At 41.3% G+C, this 25,154-nt stretch overlaps 1 protein-coding gene and 1 long non-coding RNA gene across 3 annotated transcripts in view; both read right to left on the bottom strand.

Moving 5' to 3' along the window:
• The window catches only part of SLC6A1 (solute carrier family 6 member 1), a 62,863-nt gene extending 51,363 nt beyond the window's left edge, over window positions 1-11,500 (bottom strand). Inside the window, exon 1 of one of the 2 annotated variants that reach the window (XM_069769770.1) lies at window positions 11,327-11,500. The gene's annotated coding sequence lies outside the window, so the exon portion shown is untranslated. Of the gene's footprint in view, window positions 1-10,962; window positions 10,984-11,326 lie in introns of those variants that run through there. The other variant, XM_069769771.1, reaches the window with a different exon arrangement.
• Window positions 11,501-16,236: 4,736 nt separating this feature from the next.
• On the bottom strand, window positions 16,237-22,473 carry LOC138681815 (uncharacterized). Its single transcript, XR_011322010.1, has 3 exons — window positions 22,285-22,473; window positions 21,532-21,576; window positions 16,237-16,391 (listed from the first exon to the last, which is right to left on the bottom strand). It is a non-coding gene; the product is annotated as an uncharacterized lncRNA (long non-coding RNA).
• Window positions 22,474-25,154: the final 2,681 nt, after the last annotated feature.

Below are 25,154 nucleotides of genomic sequence, written 5' to 3'. Positions count from 1 at the left end.
CTGACAGTAGGAAAAGATAAGAACTATAGAGTATATGCACACATATATATACACACGAACACACAGTGTGATGTGTGTGTATTTATATGTATACATACACACACATACGCAAACCTAATCGGCTAATCCCTGAGCACCTGGCAGAAGGTCCCAGCCTTCGTTCACGTAACAGCCGCACACAAAGTGACCGCAGGGGACAAGAAGCACTACTCAAACTAGGTGCAGCAGGAAGGGCTCAGCCAAACTGGTGGGTGACTGACACCACAAGTCAGGTTTCACTCAGGCAGGGGACGCTTACTAATATGTACAGCAATGTCTAATGTTCAAGTTCACTAATTAATTCTCTTACTAAATTCAACATATAGTTTCAAAAAAGACTAAGGATTTCACCCACGAATTATTACATAATCCCAGAAAATGTTAAAGGTTTACAAAAGAAATTACAAACTGATGGCTTTAATTAAACATACCAGAGTGTATGTCCCTTACTATGTTTAAGTGGTCTAAAATTTACCTGTCTATACATTACAAAGCAGGCATCTTGGTTATAAATGGGCATCTTTGATGATATCTCAGTATGTCTTGGCTGTACAAAAACCCCCAGAAGAAGTCCAGAGAAGCTGACCCTGTACAGCCTGTTTTTTGAATTGGCAATAAAACTAGGTAGTCTGCTGGGATGTGGTGGTAGGATCTAAAACCAGGAACAGTAGTCAAGAAAAAAACAGAAACAGCAGACGAGAACAAACTGAATGGATATCTTAGCACCACATTTGAGATGACCCATACTGATGAACAACGCTGCAAATAATGCCCAGAGGGCACAATAGCCTAACATTTCTAAAGACATCCTCTCAGACACATTTCTGACAAGTAATACCTCAGATGTATTTTAAGTTACCCATCTCTTCCTCAAGATAAGTATCTTATTAGAGCAGACACAGGAAACCTCACTAACTCACAGTTCCTAAAGTTCTGATACTTTTAAGGTAGATTCAGACAACACCCAGAGATTCAAACAGCATGAGGTAGGTATGAAACAATATACATAATCTCCAAAAACCTTGTAAAATCAATAATTACACAGGATCTTTTCTAACAGGAGGTTTTCCGGGGATTAAAATAAAATAAAATAAAATAAAAACAAAAAAACAGAGACCTTCCCATAAGTCTCAGGTGTCAACGGCACTTTTTTTGTTGTTGGGGTTTTTTTTTAATAGTTGCCAGAAATTTGTGTCCTGACACAAACTCCTCATGGTGAAAAATTTGGGAAAGCAGATGTAAGAAAAAGTTTAAAGGGTATGTTTCCCCACATGTAACTGGGGAGGAGGGAAGTAGCAGCTTTGATTCAGTAAGGTTAGCACTGGGAAAGTTGCAACTTTTACCTTTAGAGAGAGGACAAGTGGCTAATTGCCAGCAATCCTGCTGAAGGCAAGCAAGAGTTTCTGGCATCATCCCTCCCAGGGGGGTACCATTAGAAAGACCGTTTTAATTTGCATTATCTCATCTGCACAATCATTCTGAGCAATAGTGGACCCAGCTGCCTTTCACTGAGGAACGAACATGGCCTAGAAACCTCATCTGAGTCAAGGAAGCAGGATCCTGAAGCAGAGTATGAGCCTCTGTTGAGATCACATGCCAGGGCTTACCTTTGGTGAAGCAGTGCTTCACCAGGTAGACCACTGAGAGACCTTTGCTGGATTATGCCAGTGAGGATCTGGGCTATTGGGACAATAACTGGAGTTTCTATGTTGTTATTCCAGGACCCAGAAGACTTAGGCTGCAGAATTATAGCAAAACCAGTCCTGCTTCATTCATCTCTATGCAAGATTGCAGACAACTCTAGCAGCCCACTAATACTATGCTATGCTGGTAGATGTTGCCACTCCAAAAGGTGTGATTTTCATACATCTGAAGAAGAAAGAAGCCCAACCTCAGAAAAAAACCAGAATGAAGTGCAGTCCTGTTCACACAGAATTCCTCCAAATTAAAACCTGCATGTTTTACGTTCTGCCAGCTTGGTGAAATGACCAATACTGCACTCATCCTCTTGGCTGTCAGTGAGTGTGATCTTTCTTAATCACAGTATTTTACACAGCTATGCCACTAATTAGATTTGTCCTCGACAAGCTGGAACAAAAATGAACTTTTCAGTGGCACACCAACAACAGCAATGAAGAGGTACACTGGTGAACTGTGATAGTGTGCAAGTGTCCAGGTGACAAGCCACCGTATGAAACATTATATAGGTAAAAGTTCAGTTTCCTAAGGCCTTCTATTGTCACTTTTAATTCAGGGCACTCACCCATAGTGCCTCAGTTCCAATACTTCATTAACTCCGATTTAACACAACTGTTAGGACACTGTCAGCTCAAGAAGGAAAGGCCGTGAACCTAACAATACTCTCAAGTAGTTCTGGCCCCTTCTTCTCCCCTCACTTGCAAAAGTCAACTTTTTTCAAATTAGGAAGATCTCTCTGGATTTAGTCCAGCTGACAAGCTTCTCTCACTTGCTCTCACTAGCACAAAGCACAAAATTTATAAGAAATTCAAGAAATCTTGCAATCTATATGCAGCACAGATCTCTGCACTACAGCAGTTACATTATCTTGTGTGGCACATGCACTGTTCCCATGGCAACCACCATCCTTCATCCAACTCCATTATTACGGCTATTTGAGGCTTTCAGAATCTCTGGTGTCCAAGCCATGGCTTAGAGCTACTTTGTGCTAATAAGCCTCAAGAATAGATTCAAGAAGAAAAGAAGAAAATACAGCAAACTCTGTTTTGCTAATCTAGAAGCAACATGGAAAGCAAGAAGTGGCATGGGGAATACAATTCGATCAGCTAAGGGGAAGTAACTCTTACATAACCATCTTCATTAAGTGAGATGAGCATAGGTCAAATTCGCTATAGCCTTGTAATTCCAGAAAAATTAACAGTCAGATCAGTAAGTTTGTTGATGAAGAATGGCTTTGTAACAGGTATGAAGAAACAAAAAATCTTACTGTACATCTATTGCAATATTAGGTTCTCTATCACTGATAACAAATATATCTTTATTTTTAAAAGGACTGAGTTTGTAACTATCTGCAGAGCAGTTCAAGAAAATAATTTGATTTTGACCTTTTTATGATGTCCAATATTAAAATTTTAAAGGACTATTATCAAAATCTATAATCTTTATAGTATAATCTATATTTGGTTTATATAAATTGTCCCTAAACACTTCAAGTAAGCTTTCTCTATCAATAACACCACTTTTTTTTTTAGCATTTAAGCATTTCCACATCAAAGCATTACAGCAACCTCATTATGCTTTGCACAGCTTAATACAAAGTTTCTCTTAGTCACCAACCAGGGAATTTCAGGCAGAAAATAAATAACCTAATTTATTAAAGCGACCCTTGACAAATCATCCCCAAGTTGCTAGCTAGAGGTTTTATCCCTGTGAAATACACATGGGTCAGTAGGAACAGAAATGCTTTGAAGTTGGAGGGTTTGAAGGCTCTTAAAAAGACGTTAAAATAAATAAAGAAGGCACTACACTAGCAAATGCCCTTACAATTGACAAGGGAGACTGACAGGCTGCTGAATCCAGTGGATCTTTAGCTACACTTAAGCTTAATTTTGCTCAGTACCTGTTCAGAAAGAACAGTAATTCTTTAAGTGTCTTGAATACTGTCTACCCTCAGCTATGCTGGCCACATCCCTTCAGTGTCAGGTCAGGTGTATCCGTTGCTATTCAAGGTAAGCAAGGTCAAAAGCAAGGTCAGTCTTCGGAACAGACCTGTCAGGGAGGTGAACGAAACCAGCTGGTGCCACTCTCACAACCCCCTATCCACTCACAGAGCATCCAGGCATCAAGATCAACAAAGCCCAGTTTCACATGGCCTCGACGAACAGCTGGAATAGCAGCTCATGAAGCTCACTGAAGTGGGAGTCTTTCTCCCTTCCACTGCTGCCACGCTCCAGCTCCAAAGCGAACACTCCGTCCCAAACTGGAGCCCAGGAGGACTGCTGTCAGGTCCTGTTCTTTCAGGCTGGGCAAAGGTAGTTCAGGGACAGTAACTGACATTACACTTGAAGAATGATTTTCAAGTGTTAGTGATAAATATTTAAAGATTAGGTTCTACAGAAAATAAGATATAAACTTCCACTGCTGGTAAATGACATGCTAAGCATTGAGGAAAAGCAAATAAACCATTGTTCACAGCTACTGTCACCATTATGTGTACATGGTGCTGTTTGCAACCTGAAAGCCTCCTGACCTGCTTGTGCCCTCACCTCGCTGTTCGTGCATCTAACAGGTGCAACTCATTGTTTTATCAACTCTGTGCCTGATATCAGTCTCCAGGCTGATGCTGCCTGTCTAAATAGGTGAACTCATTTCAGGAAAGTGAAGAAAGCATGATTACTATTTGAGAATGTAACTTCCATAAGGTTTAAGTGTCTTTACATTTGAGGCTGAAAGCACGTAGCTCTTCAGCTCTGGGACAGATACTGAATTCTGCTCATGTTTGACAGCTAGTGAAATCAATGGAATTAAATTCAAGTAAGCCCACAAAGAAGCTTAACATATTTAACCATATAGCTTTCTGCTATTAAATAGTTTGCAAGAGGAAAAAGGCATGGAATTTTCCATCTACGCCTTCCCTTTGGAACCTGCATAACAAGTTTGCACAACTCTAATTTTCTTGCTCATGAGATTGAAAAACCTCTGTTTTCACAGATAAGATACGGAGAGATGATCCAGGAATGCTTAAACTGCTCTTCCTTTTTTTTGTGCTTCAACCCAAGGATGGCTGCTTACTTCCACTTCAAATACAGGTTCTGCATCGCCCTCCTGTGCATGACCCGCGAGAGATACTAAGATGGGACTGCTGGGTGAAGCAAACCAGTAGATGCAGCTGAAGAAGATGACATTGTGTTACCCTGAAACCCATCTGCTAAGCTAGAGAGGATCTATTACACAAGAGCAGCAAGATCCTTGAGGAATGATATTCTTTCAGAAATGTTAAAACCCTGCTCAAATAATCCCAGTTAATTTTAATTTCGGAAGGTTAGATAGTCCTCAGAATTTTCTCTAATTGCATATTCCTCAGAATAGACTCCTCTGGTTGCTCTGTAATCAAATCATAATTAAAGCATCTGTGTCATTTTATCTATCCCTTCCTGCTATTTGTAGCATTTACAGAAGTCAACAAAGATGCAGCATGCAAAATTTCCAGCATCAAGGCTCATCATCAGAGCAATAATAGGGATTTGTGCTAGTATGACTGTCTGAGTGTCTCCTTAGGCTTTCATTAGCCTTTAAAAACAATTGAGGAAGCGAAGAATACTAAACAGTGCCCTCCTTGTTGTATCCACAACAGGAGGCCATGTTTTATTCCTGTGATACTTGTTTTTAAAACAGCTGCCTCATTTCATCTCAGCTTCACTGAGAAAACAGTCATACAGCGGGAAAACAGTTGTCATAGCCTGAAATTAAGAGATATGTTAAACAGCAATATCACCTTGATAGAGAAAAATATTTTCTCTTTGAGCACTGTATCAGTTGTCAGACTGCATCTCCTCTACATTTCAGCCAGGAGAAAACCCAGACAAAAAACTACCAACAAGCAAACCGATTCCCCTGAGCTGTATCGCAGAACCCCCAAATTAAGTAATTCTAGGGTTCAGACTGGTGAAGAGTTGGTGGTATGTGCCCTTTACCTTCCAGGTTAAGTCACATTTCAGAAGACAGGTGATTGCACAAAGTGCGCAAGATCTCCCCCGCCCCTCCAACACCCACTGCTCAGAAGTGATGAAAACCTGAGCAAACTTCTCTGGGAAAACAGTTTACATCTTGAGCTTAGTTCTACCCATTTTACCTCAGAGGGAGGAAAAAAAAAACCCCAAACCAGAATTTCTTGCACAAGCACAATTCAAGATCAGACTGAGACAATTTACTTATGAATTTTTAATTTGTATTGAAAGGAATACATTAATCAGTAACTGAAAGCATATATTTTTCAAAAGAAAATTTTGTGATGTATTTATTCACCTCTGATGTGACTTTTTCTTCCTTTCTTCTGGCCTAGATTTTAGTCTTGTTATACAATTTGGTAAAGTTACAGAACGAACCTCAACTGTGTAGGCATTGCTTGACAAGCATATGAATACAATTGGTATCAGAAGTACTGATTTTTCACTGCATGCTTTTCATGATAACATCATTCTAATTAAACATTAAAACAATCGTTATTTTACACAGAAAAGATTCAATTCACACAAAAATTATTCTAAGACAGCGCTTCAGACTAAAATCAGCATTAAGTTTGCTAACAACATATCACATCTTTTAAAATATAAAGATCAAAACTGGAATAAAATAAAAAATTTCCAGCTTAACAAATCACTCAATTATTCTTAACTTCTATTTTTAGATGATGAATTCTTTCAGAAATAATTTTGAATGGAAAAGTGATTTTGGAACAACTGATACCTAAACATGCTTAATTTAAGTCTTAAATGGAAAGCCTTTTCATATCTAATAGATAATGTTAGCTACCAGTGTGTAAGGCCCAAATCTGGATTTTGTTTTATTTCTTTTAGGGTTTTTTGGGTGGTGTTTGGGGTTTTTTTGATTTTGTTTTTGCTTTTTTTTTTTTTAAAACAGACAACAGTGGCACATCTGAATTCCTACAGAGTAAGACAAACACAGGACTTCTGAGACACCAGAGTGATTACTGAAAGCACTGTATCAATTACAGCTGAAGTCAAAGGACTTGTACCTGTTATACCTTGTGGGTTCCCAGTAACCCACAGGGTTCTTTTGTAACAGAGCTGTCATTAACACAATACAAAGCAGAATTATTGTTAAAAGAGTGGCATTTTTCTGCACATTTAAGCCTGATCAGTGTAGCAATGTGGAAATATCAGAACGTTAATGTAAATGGTTTGGGTCTGTTTCCTTGGGGAAAAGCCAAAGCATGACCTCTCAAGCTAATGTTGTTCCAGCTACACTAGTGCAACCGACAGCAGCATTTTGTCCTTGGTTTGCAGATTACATCAGCTCTGTTGTGGACGTGGTCAGCATCTTCTGTGTTCACAAGCTTGCATGTTGGCCAGATCTTGAACAATTAAAATTATTGCAAAATACACTTGTGCAAAAACAAAAAAAACCCAAAGTGTTTCTTGGAGAGTAAGGATTTGTTGTTCGTGTTACACTGTGTGACTTTCCTTCTTCAAATTCCTTCGTAACAGAAAGGAGGGTAGAGTATATATACAAAAATATATTTTTTAAGTATTTTACTTCCTAGTATATGAGGGACCAAATCCTGTCTGCATTCTGTAAATAGCACTCTTTATGCAGCTGGCAGATTTTTTTTTCATCAGTAAAGAAGGTCCAGGTGTAGATGAATTTACTTATCAGGTTACTTTCCAATCTGACTGAACAAAACACATTTCAAATATCCAACCGCTGATGTTGCCCTTATAAAAGGCTCACACAAGTGGCCTGAGAAAGTCTCAGATTTTATAGATATTATTTCCCCCTTGAAAATCTAAGTAAAAAAAAAAGTAAATCCAATAATCCACTTGGTATTTCATTCTATTCTCACACAGAGCTTAAGACAAAAGCAGAAGTTGGGGCTGAAACGCTGGCTATCCTCACACTGACAGTCAAAAGACATGCTTCTGGAAGCAGGGAACAAAATATCTCAGTCGCTAGAAGTTCTGAAGCACATCAGTTGTGGGTTTTTTAAGCCAGAAACCAGATAATTCACCCATGATCTGAAAGCAGCTTAGTCTTGTGGTAGATAGCAAAAAATCTAAAGATTGCATTTCTTATTGCTATTTGTACAACAAAAGACTTTGTTGCCTTGTCCGTTGTTTTACTGAGCCACTGCAACAACTGACCTTGTCTTTTAAGTGAGATCTGTCACAACTGTGAAAGTGTTCACTGTCTTTCTCTATTTGGCCACGTCTGCGCTGTCATCGCCTGTTCAAAGAGGTCAGGACTGCAGCATCAACCTTCCATTACGAGCATTCAGAAAGGCTTTGAGGTGCACTGCTTTCCGCATTTTATGTAACCAAATGTGTCACCATACTAAAAGCACGACCATGCAAATGTCACAGATGACCATCTAACATGCAGTTGAAAGGCACAGATATATCCCCAAGTCCAAATTCATTTTTTGTTTCCAACATTCAAGGCAAGCACGAGTTAGAAGAAATCATGGTAAGCAGAAAATCCTAAGATAACTTGAAAAGAAATTGTCACCAAGGATTCTCTTCAGAGATAATATTTTTTTTCCAAATCACTTGTTCGTAGTTGAGTCATCCCAGAAAGCATTTAAAGCTTGTGGAAATTTGTCACTGCATATAGGATGATGAGTGAAGAATTCTTACAGATTATTTAGAAATTTCCTTTTTGCATCTGTAGCTTCAATTGCACTTACATGGTGAATAGATTCAAAGATACAGTCAAAAACATCTTCCCCCACCACCTTCCTACTTGTTCCCAGTCCTCATGTTCAATTACTACTCTGTTATACTTAATAGTGCCATCAATGCTGCAGTACTTTAGCAATAATAGAAGCATCACATCAGCAGTCAGTGTCTTCAGTAAATACATTAACCACCAACTCGTTCATGCTAACAAATCATTGTTTACTTTTGAAATGTGTTTTAGCAACCCACGACATTCATGAATCAAGCGAGATTGGTGTATGCAGCCTCTGAATGTTATGAGACAGACTCAGCTTTTAACTTTACCAATCGAAACTACACGTTCAATAAAGCAGACATGAGAATTGCTTCATTTCTCCATTTTCCACATGCACATGAAATAGTAAGATTTACGCACAGAAAATGCACACAGCCCTGTCTAGTATATTTCGGACTCATTGGGTATGAAGAAATTAATGATCCCAAAACTACTATTTATCATGAAAACAACTGCCTAAAATTTATGCAGACCCATGCTCATATGAACACACACATGATAAAAATAAACTGTAAAAACTAGCAGTCCATCCTGATCATCACCAAATGACGTCATTTGTACCTTTATCCTCAGAAGAAACAAAACCCCAGTGATTTCTTACACATTCTACAAACTCTAAAGATTTAGAAATCTCTTACAAGGAGTTCCGTACAATGCCAGTGTTGATATTAAAATGCTTCAAACTTATCAATGGTTAAATTATGCTACCTAGTTAAAAGAAAAAATAATATTGAGCTGTCAGTTCTTAACACAGTATTAACATGTCAATTTCTGACCAATTTCATCCATTTACCATTAGGACTGAAATTTATTTTGGCAACTGAAGGAAGATACCAGCTTATGTTTTCTCTGTTTCCCCTGCCCCACCTGAAGTATTTAGATTCACACACATTAAGTGACTTGATCCCCAACTAAAGTCAATTTGAACAGCTCAAGTTGAGTGTCTGAAATTCAAGTCACTTTTGCACCTGCACACGAATTTATTAACTCCAAGTTTTAAATTACTGCCCTTCATATCTAGGTCCCCACACTTAAAACATAAGCTGCCAAGTTCCTCAGATTTTGAAGTGACAAGGATCAGCCACTGTCCCTTTAATGTTCCACCTCATCTCCAAAAGGAACGTCTTTTTACTAGAGCTCAGTGTGATTCACTGGAATTTGCCAGGCAGGTCAGGAAATCCCCTGAAGCAGAGGAAGAATATTAAAGAGATGGGACATGTATATCAAATCTCATTACTGTTCTCTTATGAGAATCAATCAAGTGAAAGGACGTGATGATGTCATTATGACATCATTTACTTTGGGATTAGAAATTCACAGCTACTTAGCAACCAAAGCTGTCCAATACAGAAGTAAGAGATCCAGTGGAAGATGTTATCTGACCCATTTACTGCAAGATAAATATTTGTCAATTCTTGTTTCAAGACTTTATAAGACATACAATAACTTAAGATCCCCATTGTTTCGAGTACAGAATATTAGAAAGAAAACATTCTCTCTGAACCCTTTTTATTAATAGCCAAGTACATTTTTTTACCCCATAACAGCTCATATGCACGTTCCCTCACAGGCATCTTCCTTTTCACCTTCTCATAGATCTAAACCCTAAAAATGCAGGAAGAAAAAGCTTGTGCTAAACAGACTTTATTATTTTAAGAACTACTATCTCTTTCAGAAACGCAAACCTCTCATAGTGAGGGGAGACCAGTATAATTGCATAAGAACGCAAGCTTAGAAAGCATGTTTATTTCGATAAACTAAGCTGAAAATATCTAGTTGATGAGCTCCAGTATCTGCCAGAAATTCCAACAAAGATAAAAAATCAAAAGCTTTGTGCATGAAAAAAGAATTGGTCGCGCTACTTCTGTGGCTATTTCTGGGACCTGAAAAGGGTTTGATGCCCGGAATCTATGCCTGACCTGATTTTTCTTTAAAGTTCACTCGTGTCTGTTGAAAATACAGTTTAAACGAGTTCTAAAGCAACCGGGCAAAGGTAATACAGGAACTGAAATTATAACTAAATCTTTAAATCCATTACCAACAAGCCAGAAACAGAGCACTAGGCTGACACTTCATGTTTTCAAATCCAGGCTCTGCTACAGACTAACAGAGCATCGGAACGCATTGAATATTAAACGAAAGAAAATAAAACACTCCACCTTCTGGAAATAACTTTTATTTGGATGAGGCTGTTTAGGACTTCCATTGAACCGAGAGCTCGGCGTTCCCCCGGAGAGCCGAGGGATGCCCAGCAGGTCACGCAGACCCCCGCTCTCCCTCCTCGGTTTCTAGCGACAACCGCGCCTTTGCGAACGCACGCACGGACAGGCGGAGGCTGAGCGGCTCCCTCTCAGCAGCGACTGCCCGTGCGTTTGAAAGGAACCGAGTGTCGCCGCCACCCTCCTCGGCACCCGCAGCCGCCACCAGCGCGACGGCAACAGGCGACCGCCGGCGGCCGTTTCCCGGGCGATTCACCTCGGCGGCTCCCGCCGGCGATTCACCTCAGAGGCTCCCGCCGGCGATCCACCTCGGCGGCTCCCGCCGGCGACCCCGGCCCCTCCGCGGGGGCCCTCTCCCCTCTCGGCTCCGCCGCTCTCCCAGCAGACGCCGCCGGCGCCGCCTCAGCCTCCTTCCCCCGCGGGCGGTCGCGTCCCCCCGCGACCGCGTCCCGCCAGGCCGGCAGCAGCCCGCCCAAGGGCGCGGGGCACCGCCGTGTCCCCCCGCGGGGCAGGAGAGCGCCGCCCGCCTCGCCTCGCCTCGCCTCGCCTCAGGGTGCCGCGGCGGCCGCGAACCGAGCACGGGGAAGGACTGAAGTTTGCGTTCAAACGCGGACACCTACCTGCCGCCGTGGCGGAGGAGGAGGAAGAAGAAGAAGAAGAAGAGTCGCCGCTGCCAATCGGCCCGAGCCACCGGCGCTGCCCTCCCCGAGCGATAGTAATGTTCATTTAAAGCTCGGCGCCCGCCGCTCCGCCGCGCCCTCCCCACGCAGCAGCGGCCGCGCAGCAGCGGGGCCGGCCGCGCGCCGCCCCGCCCCGCCCCCAGCCCGCCCCTGAGGAGAGGGACCGCGGTCGGGCCCACAGGCGGCGGCGGCGGCGGCCGGCCCCGGCCCCGGCCCCGGCCCCGGCCCCCGCCCCCGGCCCCCGGCCCCCGGGCCTCGGTCCCCGCGGCTCTCCTCTCAGGCCTGACCCGCCTTCGGCCGGCCGCAGGCTGGGATCCCATCGCTCTGCGTGGAGGCGACGCCTCTTACCAAGGCGCTCGTTCCCCCCTCGTCCCTCTCCGGGCAGGCTCCACAACGCTGTCAGGCAGACCCCTGCCGGAGATGGGTTCCCCCTGAGCAGTTCGGCGATTGAGGGTTTCCCCTCGGCCTGAGTTAACAAAAGTTGAACAAAGAAGTTAAGAACTGCAAGTCTGGGGAGCTGCTAGGAAAACTAGCAGTTTTTCTGACCGAGTTTGAGTGGTGTGTGTTTCCAAGTGGAGAGGTATTTCAAACACGAAAGCTCAGAACTGCATTTTCAAAGTGCTGAAACGTAGATATGTTTCCAAACTGCCTCAAAAATGCCTAAGTGTAGGGAAAGAATTGGGCAGAATCGCCCCTTTCCTGGGATCCTTTTCAGTTTGACGTTTTCTCGGTGCAAGATTTCCAGTCAGAACCCCCTGGCCGTCTCTCTCTGAGGGCACGCTCCCCAGCAGGGGCAAGAGTGGGGTGAGCCCACCACGGCGGTCACCCCTTGGAGCAGCACTGCCTTGTCCCAGGGATCGCTGAGCAGATGCTCTCCCCTGTCATACAGTGTTCCACCAAGGGCAGACGCATCCCAGATACCCAATGAACGTTAACAGCTAGAAGAAGAAAACATTGGCTCCTTTGACTTCCCAGGTGACTCACTGAAATGAGTGGATGGCAGTGACAACTGGCCGGAGGACTGAACCAGAAGAACACCTTCTAGAGAGGTTTTCAAGGTAAGCTGGTTTCTTTTGCGGCAGGATTAAAGTAGCCATCAGCGTAGTTGAAGAGTCAGCCCTGTGTCTTTTCTATATACTTCACTGCATTAAAGCACACCGTCTGTTGGTTAGAAGATGAAGTAACATTCACTATGTCTGCTGGCATCTCTTGGCTTATGATACACAAAATTGGTAACAAAACCAGCAGTGTACATTGCACTGTCATACACTTGTCAAGTCAGGAAGACCTACTCCCCTCTTCCTCCCAAGCAGGTCTGGAGGGGATTTTTGGTTATCGTTTACCTTGTCGGTGAATTATGAACCCATCCCAAATTTTTGTCTGTCTTCTTAATGTCCACATTGCTTTATGTGAATTTAAGGATGATGTGTGAACTAATGTTTAACACATGATAATTATACAGCAATAGAAATATAAACACTGATGTTTGTTACTAGGACTTGCAGATAGAGAGGATACATCTCATAGAATTGGCTAATTACCATTTTGAAACCCAGTTTATTGTGCAGGGGTTGCCAGATTGCTCAAAATCTTCAATGACTTGCTTGTGACTTTTAATGTGGAAAATATGCTAGCAGAGTTTAACACTGTTGCCCATTAATTACAAGGAGTATTTATGCTGAGAATAATAATTGGATTGTCCTGTAATCCACCATAATAATCAGGAATTTTCTTTGCCCATGTGGTTTGAAAAGGTAATAGCTAATGATATTCTAGCTAATTTATACAGTGTCAATGAAAAACTACTGCTCAGGGTTATAGATTTTGCTACTGATTAGCACTTGATTAGCCCTTGTCTTCATCATAGTCCCATTGTCCTTGTGCTTAGGCTAAGTATTGGTTCTGATTGACTTGGCTTTTTAAAAATATACAATATATTCAGTTATTGAGACCTGTTCCCAGAGGAGTACTAACTGACTACTCAGTTCACTTGAGGCTGGTTCTTAAACAGGAGAGCTACCTTTCTCTGGGCATGGATGTGCCATGAGTACAGAAGAGGCTACAGCCCTCCCCACTCCATTGGCATTGTCTGGTAAGACATCAGTGGGTGACCTGCCATGTTGTGGCCGTGTGACTGTCTAGGTTTCCTCTGCACTGGTTACAAGGCAGTGGGGTTGGCTGTCTTTTGCCTCCATGACAATTTGCGTTGGTAAGGTCAAAATCACCATCTGAAAAGTAGCTACATAAACTAGCCATCTGCAGCTGCAGGTCGAAGATTTTGTACCACTTGTCCTCACGTTTTTGAATGAGGTACTTTAGCCGAGATGTGTTTCTTTCTACTGGAAAGCTCCAATTTTGCAGAGTAACTTGATATTAAGAGAATAAATTCTGTGGCAATTTCTGTTAATAGCCAACACTGTGCAGAGCAAGCCCTAGCACAGTGGTTCCCAAATTGTTGCTCATGAGCTGCTGGCCACTGCGTGTGATCTACATTTCAGCAGTCCACCTGTATTAAGACAGTAGATTTCAAATTCACCTCAATTCGGTTTGATCTGATTATGGTCCATGAGAGATTTGGAAAGTTAAAATTACCCTACTGATCCAATATGCTTGGAAATTGGTGCTGTAGTATCACAGAGCCAAAATGCTAACCCATACTTCCTCCCTTCCTGCCTTCCCCAGCCTTCCTACCTACAGCTTTTTCCTGACTGCATCCCTTGAAAGGAACAAGCCTGTGATTTGTTTTGGAGGCAGTGTCATTATCTCTAACTATTTAAGCTTTAGCTGCTAGGAGAGCTGTGACAGGGTCCAGTGGAAAGTTCTACTTAAAATTGGATGTCATGCTACAGTTCATTGACTTGAAAAAGATCTGCTGCTGTTCCATCATAACTCAGAGATTTGGGGGGCTGCAGTTATACTGACTTACAAGGCATGCAGATGTTTCCAAGTTAACTTTAAACTCAAAGCCACGAGAATACAGCATGGATTTCAGCACAGGCTGCACAAGCTTGTGGTGCTTTTGACACTTGTACTGCTCTTGGTACTTACACATAAAGATCTCTGTCTGTCCATTGAACTTAGTGAATATCTGATTTTTAATGCTGTTACATGCCGCAGAATTCCTTACAAACATCTAAGGAAAGGGAGCTCCTGTTTAAAGAAGCTCCTGTGAGGGAGGAAAACTACGGTTTCCCCCGAGTTTCCCACAGATTATTTATAAATGTGCTAGGCTTCGCCTGCTGTGTTGGCAAGTTGATGAGTCAGAAGCACATATCTAGGGGAATCTGTTGAATGTATGGTTCCTGGATACACAGACCTGTCTCCCTAGGGGTGTGACTGTGTGCTGACTCCCCTGAAGGACATATTGGGTGAGCATGGGCTTGGCTCCTTGTGCTGTAGGCATCTCTGGGAGAAAGAAGGGTGTAAGTCTGGAGTGTCCCACTCTCTAGTCGGTTCTGAGAAGAGACCCAAGATTTACATGTGGGACAAGCTTGCCAGTGGGAAACTGTCACTTCCAGGAATTTAGTGTAACCTGGCTAATCTGGAGAGTGTAACAGTGTGCATTTGGCGACAAATATTACTGAGGCACTGTTTTAGCAATCTAAGAAAGGTGATATTAGGGGTTTGAGGGCTGAAGCCCTAAACATGCTACTTCAGTTGAGGAAACTGAAACTGAGCGTAAACTGGAAGCTGTTCTCTGCAGGCCTGAAGGAAGAAGGCAGTTGCACTGATAAGTACAGAACAACTCAGTACTTGTTTTGGCAGGTTTAAGAACTATTGCTGTCACTGTATTTGCACCAGTTTTAATACTGCTAAACCTTACAAGCTACAGTGCAGTAATTTTAATGCTATTCTAGATGACACAATAAACAGACTGTTGCTCTGATCATTCTATTTGTCAACTGCTTAAACAATTCCAGAGTGTAATCTTTCCAAAAGGTAGCATTTATACTGCTGTTTTTTTTGCCAAAAGGAAAATACATCCCCATGGTCAGTGTTGGTTGTTTGGGGGGGGGGGGGGGGGGGCGGGATGGGTGTCTTTTTTTTTTTTTTAATATTGTAGCTTTTGATAGTTAGATATCAGATAGGAACTAACTCTCAGCAAATAAAGATCGTGCACCGAGTAATGTACCATATTCAAGCACCATATCCTGCAGTAGCCTTTGTTGCCAATAATTTGCTAAATTGTCAAGGCTTGTGGTCATTACCCTTTTGGTTTTAAGTCATCAGATCTCAAAAGCTTAGCAAGGTTATGGCTAGCCAGGACTTGGATAAGAAATGTAATCACACAGGTGCTGCACAGTGTGACATTACTTACTGAGCAGAAGGATGCTTCTATGGAGTGTTGGAAATGGATCAGCTGAATCTTAAGGTTCTGGCTAGCATTTTTGATGCAAGATCCCATAGCATTCTCTCTGTACTAGCTAACATAAGACTAACTCAATTTCCCTCACCCAGTTCCTATCTGAGTAATAACTGCTAAGTATTCCCCAGTGTTTCAGTTGACTTTTTCAGAGTCTTTACTTCTTGCCCTTTCTCATTGCACAGAGCAGTGTGTTCTGATGACCAGGTGCTATGTTCCTTCTTGGAAGTGGCTGCATTGCAGAGGTTAAAGGACATTGACCCTCATTTGAACTCGATTTCATGAGTATAATTAAGTACAGCATTTGGCCAACTTTTTATCAAGAGCTCATGGAGCCTTTGGGATGAAATATGCTATTATGATTATAATTTGCTATTAATTATCTGTTGATTAAAACTGGCAGGAATGTGTGTCACTACTAAGGCTACCCATATCTCCCTTTTCACAGAGTCAAACAGCAATGAAAACTTTATATTGCTTTGGCAAACTTGGTTTTGATTTGGAAGTTTTTAGCTGTTACAATTTAACTTGTGCTCCTTATGCCCTATCTTATTCAAGCATGAAGTAGAGAAGCTGGGAAAATAAAAGGTCTTGCTGCCATTTTTTCGTAAGTTGCTGTCGAAGCTGCAATGCATTTCTGATCTGCCAGGGCAACTAATAGTCACTGTCTGTTTGAAGGATCCTCAAGCACAAACGACAATACTGAGACTGATCAGCATCACCTCAACTGTTAAGGTGACAGTAAGGGATACAGCAACCAGAGGTAACAAAGGAAAATACTTAGCTATTTTTTAAAGTTGGCTGGCCAAATTTGCCCAGGCAGTGCTGTAGAAATTGCTGTCTTGAAGCATCTCCACCAACAGCAACCTCTGTGTTGTGAATGTTGGCTTTGGGACGGCTGAAGGCAGCTTCTGCAGGCTTAGGCAGTTTGGAGCCTGATCCAAAGTAGCCTGAACTCAGCGGGAAAAAGTTTCTCACTGACTTTGACAATGGTCTTTGGAGCAGGTCCCTGATAATAATTGCGTTGGAGCCTAGCCATGGTGATTGCTATTAGAGCTAGGGTTTGGCCCTGACAGATGATGATAAATAATCTAATGATTATTATAGCACTTATTTTTGCATTTCTATAGCATTAAAAGGCATTCATAATGTTTCGTTATATTTTTACATCTCAAAGAAAGAAAGTTGGCTTGAATTGTGTTTTAAAAAATAGCTTACATCTGTCTTGGCTCTCAAGAGCAGTTATTGGACTTTGATAACATCTGGAAGGGAAAGAAAACTATTGCATACAAGGACAGATGCTAAGTATAGCAGGGACAAAAGATTTGAGCCTCTCATCACAGCATTCAACTGAAGGAGAAAAGAGACTATAGAGGGGCGTTGTATGGCTGAGGAAGTAGCAAAAGCCAGTTTCATCAGGGACAATAGCTGTGAAGGTGGTGGCAGTGCCAACATTTCCTGTTATCCAAAAAAGTTTTCAAAATTTCCTTCTTCAACACACTGTGCTTCAAACCATCAGGGATTCTAGCATTAAGACTGGTCTTTACAGTTTACTGGTGCTAGCTAAAGAGATTATATTTAAAATGCAATGAACATTATTTTCATACTGCAAACCATGTCAAATTAAGCTGGGACTAGCCATGGTTTTTTTCTTCCTACCAGAACAGTGTGTTGGGTGCTTTTCTGGAAAGAGCAGCACCTTGCTGTCTAGGAAGACATATTCTCACACAGAAACACATTATCTCACGTAGCCTTGTTATATGGCAATATTTTCACATGGCCCCAGTACCACTGTGCTGCCTGCAACACCACAAGTCCTGAAGAGAGAAGCTAGTTCACAGACTGTATGGATGGAGCACAGGGTGAACTCACTCCTGTATGTCATGCAAAGAAAAGAGCAGTTCCTTATAGGGTTTTTTCACCTTCAAATGGCTTCTTAAGTTATCAGCAAATAGCACAAAGGAATTAGTGAGACCTTATACCATTCTTCTCTGTAGAGGCACACAAAACACACTGCTTGAAATACATAGTTTTCTGATTGCAGGGCACTTGTACCAGGAACTGAGCTTGTGCATACCATTCTAGTCTATAGCAAATAATATTTTTTCTCTTTTTCAAAAAATCTTTCAGAATTGATTGTTTCAGATTTTTAGAACTTGAGAAATCCAAAGGACTTTGTACTCAATTCATTGATCATTGCACTCTTTGGGGGTTACTGGATCTTGTCTGTGGGAAATGCGCTTAGAAATGCACTAAGTTAGTTGAGTGAGTTCTTTTATACCACTTAATTGAACCTCATCAGCGTGTTTCTCCTGTTTGTGCAAGAGGTATCTTGGTGCATTGAGGCAATATGACTTGCTGAGCAGAATCTTAGGCTTTGTATATGTATACTGCTTAGTGTGAATGAGGTTTGGTTTCTTGCTCATAAAAAGGAGAATTAAACCCTGGAAGGATGACTGTATAAACACAAGATCCATCCTTCACATGCTCTTAAATAGGTTTAAAGGGGGCAAGTAGCAACATTATACTTCCCTCTGAGAGGAAGGATTCTTCCCTATGAGAGGAAAGTAAACCTCTTCTCATTCTTGTAACACTTCTGTATATCCAAGCCCTCAGTTTATAGTGTACCTTGAAGATGAAGGTAGTATTTGTCCAATGAATGACTATTACCTGACAAATCTGCCTCCAGATTTCACACCTCAAGAAGTTAGACATCACTACAGAAAAGAAATCAAGTTGTTCTCTCAATGCATCATCTTTTTTTTTTTTTTTTTTTTTTAAGATACAGTAAGACAGGTGATGCAAAAGCTTATAATCTTTGAGGGTAAATATAAGAGTTTCTGTTTCAAGCTAGTTTGCTGAAAGAAGGGGAGTATCACCAAGTACATATCTATGCATAGGTCCTGATTTTCTGAGCCAAAGGGGATTTTCTAGGAACTAAATTCAAGGGACTATGGCACTATTTGGGGGAGCTGTGTAAATAAGAGAAGCAAGAAGGAACATTTCTGTTACCAGCTCAAAGGAGACATTCTATAAAGTGCAAGATAGCTGAAAGCAGAACAAGAAATGGAGTCTCTGTTGAGTTCTGTGTCATTCAGCAAAACAAAACTTCGATCTTTCTCCAGAAAGAAAGACTGCTTCAAGGTAATATCATCCCCCACTTATCTTCTAACAAGCTACTAACTTAACATAATCACTCCTATCAGAAGGTTTTAAACAGAACTTTGGAAAGGAAGTCCTCAAATCTGTGAAAGGGCCATCTTTTTTTCACCAGAGAACACATATGCTGTGCTGTGTGAACTTGTTGAGGTGAAGAACTGAGTAACATTCAAAGCAATACTAGACATTCATATGAATGATAAAAATATTCACAGTTAAAAAACAAACATACAAATATATCTTTTGAAAGATATTAAAAACTGTCAGTGATTTAATTCAGGCTTTAAATTTGAATTATCAGGACAAAATCTTCCACAGTGGAAGTTCTGCCATCTTCTTCTGGTAATTGGGTATACTATTTCTGGAGTTAGGATACCCTCATCCATGTATCAGGCTTTAACATCAGTTAAAAAATTACAAATATTAAAATCTTAACTGTGTTTTTAGTATGCAGAGCCATTTAATGGACTTAGTGCCTACCAGCATTTTGCACTTTCTTCTGGCACTGTCACTATATTCAGTGGTGTGTTTGTGATGCCTGTTCAGTATAGCTAGACAAATTAGTTAGTTCTAGCTCAATAGTGCAGATTTTCAATATTTTGATGCTTCTTTTTATTACTCTAGTGTGCTTTGTCCTCCAGTAGGATGCTCAAATAACTTTTAAAGTCACCTGAAGAATCCTGATTCTCAGCAGCCACCTGTTTCAATGGTGCTGTGCTTTGCAGTTTGACAGTGTGTCCCTTTAAATTACCTATACGGTTTTGTTTTTGTCTCTGAATCGATTTGGCTCTTTCCTCAGTCTTCATACCTGAGGCAATAAGCATCAAAAGGCAATGGGGACCAGTTCACCAGGAGCAATACCAGCCTGTGGCTACTACAGTGCTAGAAACAGTGCCATGGGAGGTGTTGTAGTTCAGATAAAGCAAAACCAGAGAGCCTGGCTGCTGTGGTGCAAGTAGTTTCTGTTGTTCCTTTCATAAGAGCAAGAACTTTAAGCTGTGGTGTTCTGGCCATATTCCAACCTGGGTAATTACATTCTGCCTGCCCTGTGTTTTCCTTGCAGCTGTAATTGTTCTTCATTTCTTACTGTACTGGTTTTGGCTGAGATAGAGTTAATTTTCTTCATGGTACCTGGTATGGTGCTGGTTTTTGGATTTGAGACCAAAATACTTTTGATAACATAGGGGTGTTTTAGTTATTGCTGAACAGCACTTACACAGCATCAAGGCCTTTTCTGTTTCTCACACCTCCTGTTTCTTACCCTGCCAGTGAGCAGGCTGGGGGTGCCGAAGAAGTTGGGAGGGGACACAGCTTGGACAGCCGACCCCAACTGACCGAAGGGATATTCCATGCCATATGACTTCATGCTCAGGAATAAAAGCTGGAGGAAAGGAGGAAGAGGGGTGGAAGATGTTTAGGGTTATGGCATTTGTCTTCCCAAGTAACTGTTATGCATGATGAGGCCCTGCTTTCCTGGAAGTGGCTAAACATCTGCCTACCAATAGCATATAGTGAATGACTTCCTTATTTTGATTGTGTGCACAACTATTGCTTTACCTATGAAACTGTCTTTATCTCGAGTCATGAATTTTCTCACTTTAGATTGGTAAGCTCCATTGATCCCAGTTTGCAGGGTGTGAATACCCCAGGAAAAGTCATAATTCTGAATAAGTGAGGACTGTATGTATTCCACTGTCACTTATGAAGTTTCTGCTTGACTTGTAGTAAATATTAGCTACAGGGGGGTTGTGGGTTTTTTTTCTCTCACGTATGTGTGATCTCTGTATAAGGAAGTCCCATCAAGCAGGACTACAGAAACCACAATAGAGGTAAGTGCAGATTCTGCCACTTCATGAGCTTATGAGAACAGCTGTCCAGTTAACATGACTTTGAATTTGAGGTTCAATTTATGTGAGAAAAATCTACAAGGGAGGAAGTGAACTTCAGCAGCTGGAAATGTATTTTGATTACACTCTGATTAATTTCCTGGGGAGAGGGTGAGACACTATCATTTTGCAAAAATATGCTAAAGTATTTTTTGTCCTCTTCTGAAGTTTGCAAAGCTGTATCCTTGCAAAGACATTGAAGTCGTCCATAATGAATTTTCAGTTTCAGTTTATTTTAGGACCTAACTCTAACCCCAAATGTGATATTTGTAGCCCACCAACAAAACATATTAGGAACAGACTGACTGTTCTACTGATGTTCTTTTCAATTGGCCATGTGTACCTGATAAATGGGAGAGCCCTTGCAAAAGCAGTTCTAAAATCAATTTTAGCTGGCGGAACAGGAGGGAGAGGGGAAAAGCAATTAAGCACCTACAAGGGAATTGATTTTCACTGGGAGAATAAGCAGGTATTATGTATTCCTGTTTTGACTTGGGTTCTACTGATGGTGATTGTATGGTCCTATTAGCACAGTGTCTCACATTTTGCTGGTTTATTAACGTCTATATAAAGTTATTAATAAAGAATTTTGTATGTTGAAAAAACCTCAAACAAAACAAACACCATAGTGTACACATATCCCAGTAAGAGTTAATGTTAAAAGCACGTTGGAAGCCAGCACTGTTTTTCTCTGTGTGTTAAGAAAATCAATTTTTAAAAGTCTCTTCAATCCTTACTCTATAATTACCTGGTCACCACACTCTCCAGTCCTGTAGCAGTAGCTGGGAAAGCAGCAGCAGCAATTTGGAAAAGGAAATCTCTCTTCCCCCTGCCACTTTGTCATCCTAACTCAAGAACGAGCTAGTGGTATAAAAAAGGAAGCAAGTGTCCAGTACAGATGTGTGAGTAATTCTTCTAAAGTGGCACCAGTATCTTACTCTAGGGCAAGAGTACTTTTGAATGAAATTTGCAGACAAAAATGTGTGGGTCTGTGCCTGTGCAGACTTTGTGGAACATGGACCGTCTGTCTGTCTGTCTGACAGCTATGCAGCTGGCTTACACACGCACAGTAACTCTGTCCAATGCTTCTGGAAATCACCAGTTGTTTTGCATGGGCACATAGCAACAGTGCAGTGCAATTCTGACACACATAGCCAGTGCTAGGAAACAGACTATGCCCACATGGATCACTGCATACCCTCTAGATGTGTGAGGAGCTCAGGGTGAAGGGAACTCTATCAACTTTCTCCAATAACTCAGAAATCTCATTCAAAAAGGGAGAGTTCTCAAATACCAGCCAAGGCAGCTTGTTTGAGCGGAACCGACAAGCAGACCCAGGGGGCTCCAGTATTTGTCAGTCTGTTTTGGTACACTGCTCATTGCTGAACTTGGTAGGCTTTGCCAGTCTCTAAGGAAAATGATGCAGTACAGCTTAATGTGTTTCCTCTTGTCATTCCTTCAATGAGTGAAAGTATCTCTTTAGCACTCACCAGTCTTTGTGTTTCTTCTGCAGACTGCCTAGGGAGACTGCATGAGACGTGTAGTCTCATGATCTGGAGAAAGACCTCTAACCTGGTCCCTCACAACCAAACAGTGGCTTCTCTTGATCCCTCCTTCATGGAGGCAGGTGTACCAAGTCTTTAGTTTTCTTGTCCTTGCCAGGGCAGTTAGTGCCACTCAGCAGCATCCTTTTAATCCAGTAGGATTCTGGAAAGAAGTAAAGGTGTAAACCGTACCTTATTGAAGTAGTCGTCCATAAGCATTTTGAGTATGTCTTCTGACCTGCATTATGTGCCCATAGTGCAACTACATCAGCCTCACCCGCCTAGCCAAGACACCTGTGTTAGAGAGTTCAAACACTGTGCTACTAATACTACAGATTTCATGCAGGTATCACAGCAGTTGAATGCATGGGGAAACCAATTATCTTAAGGAATAAACAAGCCATGAAAATAGTTAGAATAGGTTAAAACATTGAATCATGACTAATACCATAAACAATGTAAGAGGAGCCAGCTCTTCCCAGACCCATTTCATCTTTCTTCACATGCACGTCAGCTAGTACTGGCAGTTGTGGTGTGCTTTTTTACTGAGGCAGTGCTGGTTGACATTCTCCTCTGCTGTTATTAACACTCATACATTCATTTGATAATCCCCAAACTATGTTCCTACAATACCAAGGAAAATGCCTAAATATTTATTAATTACCACATTGCAGGCTGGCCAGCTTTCCTGGTCCTGTGAGCTATCCAGCACAGTCTTTACATAGACAGCAGCCAGAGGTTACATACCAGATATCTTAAGAGTCATATGGAAGGAGAATCCAGGAGGTTGTCACAGGTGAGGAGTGGCATTGCTGTCCAGCAGTCTCAGCTATCCACTGCCACATGACTCTGGCTGGGTCTCAGGCAATCTAGTAAATACCTTGTTAGCTGACTTCTCCAACAGCCAGATCAGCTAGCAGCCCTGCTGCAGATCCTGCAGAAGTCCCTGTGGCATGGAGGACACTGGGACTGCTCAATCTTGCTTGGCAGCTTGGCCACTTGGTTACATTGCACATAATGTAATTTCACCTTAAAACTCTATACTTACTCCTCTTTATAAACCACTAACCAATTTCACACAGTAATGGGCACTTCTAATTCTTGCCAGAGAAGCATCACTGGGACACTAGCTGTAATACAAATTGGGTTTATTAGTGAGATATAAAACAAGCTAATATTGTTAAAAGAGATTTGTGATTTCAAGTGTCTATCCTCAACAAAAAGGATTGTTTTCTAGGAAATGCTGAGCAGCAGTGCTCTGAAACCCTATTTAGTCTCTCAAGTTGAGCGCCCAAAATTACTATGTTCTTTTGAAAGATTTCCTATGTTGTTTTAGAAGAGCAAAAAAGGCTTGCAGTCTGTGTGACACATGGCTGTAGGGTATCCATTTATGTCTTTCTTAAAGAAGGACATTTGTTTGATGACTTTCGAAAGTTCAGACTCGAGGTAGTTATTAGGAATTGTTTGAAGAAGTCAGAGTGCAATTTATTGAAAGTTATTTATAGTAGGAAAATAGAAGTGTTTTCACCATACTGAAGAGATTGCCAATGTAAAGATCTTTTCTGGTTTGCTCTGATAAGAACATATAAAATAAATGTCCTGTAGGTAAGAGATAAATTGAAACCTAAGCTGATAACATTAATTAGCTATTCATGTAAAGAAAAAGAACACATAACTTGAACATAAAATATGTTTGAGATTCCAAACTCTTCAAGTTTTGATGGGATGGCATAAAATTCTCATGAGATTGGTTTGTTTGAAGTCTGATAACTAAGATAAAAATGAACAATGTGATTCTGGTTTTGAAAGTCAAGTAGTTTGCGATTGATCCTATCCCTCAGATATATACACATGGTATATCTTATACTGCAGTTGTACCCTTACCTGTGAGCAGGAATACACAAAAGTCTTGTAAACCCAAACCTGTAGCTCCAAAAGATCTTGTAACTGCAATTATTTCCGTGGAAGGATGAGTGAAGGGAATGAAGGCAGCACAGCTGTTCCTGCTAATGCCTTCTTGCTTCATGTGGCAGCATAGAATAGATTCAAAGTGAACATAAATTATATTACATATAATGTGTCTAGCTTCTGCTATCCAGTGACGTTTGGAGTTCAGAATAATTATGGATCTTTTTAAATCTTGTTTTGATGTTATCTTAATTTCTGTTGACTTTCCTCCATTCTCCTGCTTGTTTCCATCTTCATCAGTAATAAAAGTAAGACTTGGCAAATGCATGTGCTCTCTGATAAGATTAAATAATGTTAAGCACCTGCTCCTCTTGGTTATTGTCTGCAGGAGTTTATTACCACTTTCTAAAAAGACTGTTCAATGTGTTTCTGATGGATGATGTCAAATGCCAGCTGTCAAGAAGTTCAGTCCCATAACATAATAATGACAACTAATATTCACCCTCCTCTAAAATCAAATAAATGAACCAGCCTTCCCTTTTTCTGAGGCTAACCTGGGAACCTAACTTTACTTTTGGTAGGAAGTAGGATCAGAGGAAGACTAAAGAAGTACTGTACTTCTCCTTTATGCTTTGGACAAGGATTTTTCACAGAGCACAAGTACTAACTAAATTTCCATTTTAGTGTTCATAAGACTTTAGTGTTCATTGACTTCAGAGGTGGCAGCATTAGACAAAGAATACCATTCAGAGTGCATTAGTGGCTATAGTATTCCTGCCCTGTTGGGAATGCATGTTCTGCAGAGAGACACAATTCACAGTCCTGAGGTGGGTTTGCCACATTTATGAACTGTAGCTAGCAGCTGTCTTAATTTTACTTCTGGGCTTAGACTTACTAAGACGTCATTT

Source organism: Haliaeetus albicilla, chromosome 24 (assembly GCF_947461875.1).
Source record: "Haliaeetus albicilla chromosome 24, bHalAlb1.1, whole genome shotgun sequence".
NCBI classification, from domain to species: domain Eukaryota; kingdom Metazoa; phylum Chordata; class Aves; order Accipitriformes; family Accipitridae; genus Haliaeetus; species Haliaeetus albicilla.
This window is presented reverse-complemented; position numbering and strand designations above follow the sequence as displayed.